Source organism: Solanum stenotomum, chromosome 11 (assembly GCF_019186545.1).
Source record: "Solanum stenotomum isolate F172 chromosome 11, ASM1918654v1, whole genome shotgun sequence".
NCBI classification, from domain to species: Eukaryota; Viridiplantae; Streptophyta; class Magnoliopsida; order Solanales; family Solanaceae; genus Solanum; species Solanum stenotomum.
Window position 1 is genome coordinate 55471623 of NC_064292.1, and position 6406 is coordinate 55478028.

Genomic DNA, 6406 nt, shown 5'->3' on the forward strand with positions numbered 1-6406 from the left:
GTTTGAGCAAAAGCATTTTTTTTAAAATAGGTACTAAATACACATTCGAAAGAAAGGGGTTGATAGTTCGGTGTTTAGGTTTAAGTTCCTGTCTAGATTTCCTCTTTTGTCGTTCATGTGCGTGTTTGAGTTCCGTGGTTGGAGGATCGTGGTTTTGCTCGTCATCGTCCCTGTTTCGCTGCACTTAGAAAGGTAACGTCCCTTCATTAGATCCTTTCCACCTTACCCCTATTTTAGAGTGGCATTGTGATGATGGAAGTTTGTTTAGTTGGCTGTTGGTCGTTGGCTGCTGTTAAGTTAATGTATGAAGCATTTGTTTCTCTTTTGCTTGCTGCCATGGAGTAGTCATAATGTCATTTTAGGGTCCGCTAGTCCTTTTCGTTGTATGGTCGTTTTTTCATTTCTTTGTTTGAATCCATTTTGATGTTTCTCATTTCTTGTAAGCCTTACTTGAATATTTTCAAATCGATTTTATTTCGTGTACGCCGTGTTTTAGTATTCATGTAGGCCTAAGTCCTCAAATCAACCAAAATGTTCAAGCATGTACAGTGTAGTCGTGTTTTGTTATACCCGTTTAGTTTTGCCTATTTCTTGAATGATCTTGTTGTCTTACTGCCTATTGACTTGCTTAGATTAAGTTGTCTCTTTATGCCATTCAATTTTTTAGTCAAGAAAAAACGTTTACATTCGCATATAGAGTCCATAAAAACATGAGATCTTCCTTGTTTTGTCAGGCTTGCTGGAAACTTTGCCTTTCAAAATCATTCGAAATTATTTTCTTCTTTTTTTTTTTTTTTTTTTTTTTTTTTTTTTTTGTAGTAGTAGTAGTAGTACTAGTAGTTTAGTCACATGTAGTAAGGTTTGGGTCTATTGTTTGGATTGTTTATCCTTCTACTTCCATTCTTGCATGAGATTAATGTTGGTTAGTATTTATTTATACACTGGTTTAAGTGTCCAACATGTTAAAAAAAAATATACTAGTTTCAATCAACATGAGTAGATTATATGATAACTTGAGCATTGAAATAGTTGTTCCTTAGTATGTCTCAGCTATCATTCCTTTATCAGCATGCAAAGCTCTTTACCCTCTTTGTTCCCTATTTTTATGAGTTTATTTATTTCTTCGTGGTGATACCAAATGTTATGCCTGCATGGTGTATTATTATTATTTATTTATTTATTTGATTCATTCGACTTGAATTGATTCTTACTATATTTACCTTTTTGTCACATGTAAAAAATCTTGCCGAGTCCTCATGGACACTATTTTACTTTTTCTTGCATTTCGAGAGAGTCATAAAGACTCAAACTCCTTCATTCGAGTCAGCCAACCACTAAAACCGACGAACAGGTCCCGAAGCGGAAAGGATGTGCAAGAAGTCGGGAATCGAAAGATTGGGCCAAAAGCCCACTTTTGATCGTTTATTCATGTTTTCAATTGTATTTTGTTGTTTTGGGCATTAGCTCTAGTTATTTAATTTTGTTATTATTCTGTTAGAATTTTAGGACATGTGAAAAATTGGGCCTTAGGTCCCAAAGAAAAGATAATCATTTTTAGTTTAGGGCAGGTGCAACTCGAATGGGCCTAAGGCCCAAAACGAAAAAGGGCCCAAGTCTCTTCCCCTCCTTGCTTTATTACGTTTATTTACTTGTTGAAAAATTTCAAGTCCCCGAAAGACGCTTAATCTGTTTTAACAATTTAACCAAAATCGATTAGATTTTAATGGACTTAAAAGAATGAATTTTGAGAAGTATCTCATTTAGGCAGTAGTTCAATATTTCCCTTTTTCCCCTTTAAAAGAAAACGATACTATCAAAATAGTTCGATCTTTTCAACTTAAGTTAAGTTAATTTACTCTAGCCAAATAAGTCAATTACTGGATAACCGCGTATTAGCGGGTATTTCGAGTGCCTTAAAACCCTTCTCGAAATGCTAATAAGAACCCTCGAACCCCTTTAAATATTTTCAATCGATTTACTGTTTTTTTATCGTTTGAAAATAGGTTTTCTTAATTTTTTCTACAAAATTAAGTGGCGACTCTTAACCAGTCCAAGTATAATATTTTTAAACAAAACAGCCCCTATCTAACAAGGTGGTCTACGATCATTAAATCACTAGAAATAGGAGCAAGCTCTATGTTACTGCTAAACGATAAACCTAAGGGCAAAGTCTCCAAACAAGTCGTAACTTTTCAACAACAAATGCAAAAACATACTTTTTCAAGTCAAAGTGGATAGACTAGGATGAAGTTTAATGTATAGTTGTTCCAAACAAATTCATGAGATAGTTTATTGATCTTCTTTTCTTTTTCATATCATCTGCTTTAAATTTGCTGTGAAGACTTGATGGGATAGAAAAATATATAATGGCTATCAGTTATCATACAACAGATCTTTCACTTTGCTGGATCTTTTGTCCAGAGAAATGTATTTAGTCCTATCAAAATTTTAAAATCAAGAATGACTTCGGCAGAAAGAAAAGTTCTTAGTATAAGCTCATTTTACCAAAAATTCTAAACTCTTCAAAAAGTCAAGTTCTTGCTATGACACTTGAACTCTTCAAAAATGTCCGATCCTCCAAAAGTAGTGCATTTTTGGAAGATTTGATACATCTGTAATAATATTTCTAGAGACTCCGAGCAACATAGGTTCTTAATATAAGATTATCTTACCATAAATTCATTCACCACCATTTGGTATTTACTATCTTAAGGAAATCATTAAAATATTTTATAATTAGATTAGATATTATGACAATGTGATTGTGCGGTTTAATAAATATTAGAATGGTTGGAGTGAATATTGTGTTTGAATTTAGTTTGTAAGACTAAAGATAATGCTTTGGGATGATACACTTGTTAAAATATGGTGAAATTTTATTGTTAATAGGTATTTTTTTAATTTTTTTATGACGTATATATGTTAATTATAATAGTTGCTAAATGGCATAAATTGATTGTGGCTATACTTATTGTGGGAGTTCTACAAACTATTGTAACAATAAGTTGTGGGTATTACTATTCACTGACCTTTTTAGTGCATTATAAAAATTAATGGTTTTCATTTTTATTTTATTGTAATACAACTTAAAAATATGCATATGACTTTTATTAGCTGCAATTGTTCCAACGGATCTTGATATACACCTTTTCATTGAGTCCTTTTGTTGGACGTGTAAATGACAAAATATTTGAGAAGTTGTTGAGACACTTCATAGTTTTGATAGATTTATTTGTATTTTCTTAAAATTCAAATTATCTTAATGGAGTAGTAACATTTGATTTTTTTTGTTATGAGATATAGTCTATATCGCTTGTAGCACTGCAATATGGTCTAGTATTTTAGAAAAAATATTATGCTTGTGTGGTGCTTAGTATATAATCTTTCTCAAAATATTTTTGTGTTGGTTAAAAGGTTGTTTAAAATTAATGATGTTATAATTTATAACTGTGAATCCTTTCTTGTAGTCCATAATTGCACTATTCCACTTGGAAATTTAGGCTGTAGCCATTTGAACATATATTTTTTTGTAACGATTTTTTTTGTAACTAAATTGTAGGTTAAATAGAGACAATAATACGATTGTCACTAATTGTTTGAACTATTAGTGACAAAATTACGGTCACAATTGAATATAAATTTTTGTGGATAATGTTTACTATGATTAACTACAAATTCTAGTTCGTCACCTATTGTCAATATATTTTTCTGACAAAGTTTTTCATATCTAAAACCTAACTAATTTTAGGACAAAAAATGATTTGTCACCAATGAATCAATATATATTTTTGTGACAAAAAAATTTTGTATCCAAAATTTATCTAGTTTTAGGACAAAAAATGATTTGTCACTAATATATCAATGTACTTTTTGCGACAAAAAATTTTTGTATACAAAATTTAACTAATTTTAGGACAAAAATGATTTGTCACTGATGTGTCAATATATTTTTTGTGACAAAAATTTTCGTATTCAAATTTTCCCTAAATTAGGGACAAAAAATGATTTGTCACTAATTGAGAATATCATTAATGACAAAATAATGTGTCACCGGTGACTTCAAATTCGTGGCTAATAGTACTCAACAAATGGCGCCAATTTACTTTTTGGTGGGAAACTCAATTGGACAAAACTTTGCCACGAATTTTTGTGTTTTGTCACTAATAATATAAGCCTCATGTATTTAACCACAAAATTTAATTTTTGTCACTAAAAGTGAACAATTAGTGACAAATTTCATATTGTAGCTAAAAATTTCGTAGCTATATATCACATTTGTTGTAGTCGACCCACTTATATCTTTAGCTGTCCATTTTTGTATGTATTATTGTGAAGTATTGGTGCAGGGTGGGTAGGTGGTCTTTGGGGGAATTTTTTAAGAGTCCGGAGCCTAAAAGGCAAAAAAAATTGTCAAAAATTCCAAAATCGCTGCGATTTTGTAAATTTTTTCTTTTTAATTAAAAATCGCTGCTTTTTTCTTTAAAAAGATTAAAACGGTACATCAAAAAAAAAATTAACCAAAAGGGCTTCAACAATTTTATTGAGTATACTGTCGTCTTGTTTATCATTTTTATATTATTAATAATTAATAATAGGCATGAAAATAATAGCACTAGGCATGAAAAACGCTGCCCCTGCAGCGATGTGTAAGGAGAAAAAAATTCTGACTTAAAATCGCTGCCACAGCAAAAAAAAAAAAAAAAAAAAGTTTTTAGATTTCGTCATTTTGTTAGAGGAAAATCGATGCGTCAGTAGTGATTTTGCCCTTTTGGTTAGAAAAAAAAGTGATGTGCCCTTTTAGAATTTTTGACAATTTTTTTTGCCCTTTAGGCTCCGGACTCAATTTTTTAAAGCTTTTGTCCTCCTCTAGTCTTTATATATAGTTGTTGATTCTTCTTTTCAATTCAAGTAGTGTCTTTGAAGGAATTTCCTACTACTTTCTATATAAACTTCACAAATTTTAAAGATTAGTGTTTAAAACACGTTTTCTTTTGATTTTTTGTTGTGTGTGGGTGGGTGGGGGGGGNGGTTCACATTCTACTTTAATTGTTCTCTTTTTTCTACTTAAACTATCATAGTACTACGTACTAAAGTATATCTACATGTGTAGATAGTAATAGTTCGAAAAAATAACAACTAATAGTTGGTTTAGTTAGTTTCAAGCTAGGTGTTAATGAACCGGAACAACTAGTGACACAACTTTCTTTTTCCTACTTGATTTTGTGCATAATGTAAGAATGAGTCTCGTATGAAGTAAATTCATGAATTTGGGGATCGATAAATATTTTATAGAGTTTGAGTAGTTAATTGCACAATGTGTTGGTAGGACATGCATGTTTATGAAAAATACATGAAATTGAGGAATAGTACTCTAACTCTGTTCCAATTAATTTATACGACATGCTTTCCTTTTTTTTTGTTAACATCTTCTCTTCTTTCTTTTCCAAAAACAATTAATTCTTTTGTTTTAATTAGGACCCATAGTGTTTTTAAATGTCAAGTTGTCAGCTTTCGGTGATAAAGAATACCATTAACATAATTTACAATTTCAAAATATACTTTTTTCATCCATAAATTAGTTTAAGGAGAGGGCCATCTGATTCACTCTTTCTTTTTAAAAATATACTTTTTTAAAGAGTAGATCATCTTTCATTTTCTTTCTATCACCACACCTACAATCTGTACACACAATTTGTGTATTTTTTTCCCAGACGTATAATTGAATCCATGGCATCTTCTTCCTCTTTTGCGAGTAATTCACAGTACTGTCCTCAATGGAAGTATGATGTCTTTCTTAGTTTTAGAGGTGCCGACACACGGAGAACATTTACGGGTCACTTGTACGAAGGTTTGAAAAATAGGGGAATATTCACTTTTCAAGATGATAAAAGGCTAGAGCATGGAGATTCCATCTCAAAAGAACTTTTGAAAGCTATAGAAGAGTCTCAAGTTGCAGTAATCGTTTTCTCAAAGAATTATGCAACGTCAAGGTGGTGCTTGAATGAACTAGTAAAGATTATGGAATGCAAGGTTGAAAATGGACAAATAGTCATACCGGTCTTCTATGATGTGGATCCATCACATGTTCGATACCAAAGTGAGAGCTTTGCAGAAACATTTGCCAAACATGAATCGAGGTTTAAGGATGATGTTGAGGGGATGCAAAAGGTGCAAGGATGGAGAACTGCCCTAACTGCTGCTGCTGATCTAAAAGGATATGATATCCGTGACGGGTGAGTTGAAAACACATGATTTGAATCATAAATTTATTTATCATGAAGACTAGCCACACATATATACTAGCTAATATTACTATAGAACAAATCTTAAATAATTTATTTCTATCGAGTGAATAATTTTTATGTTCATCCAAGTATACTAAATTACTTGCTAAAGTCACTTGTGT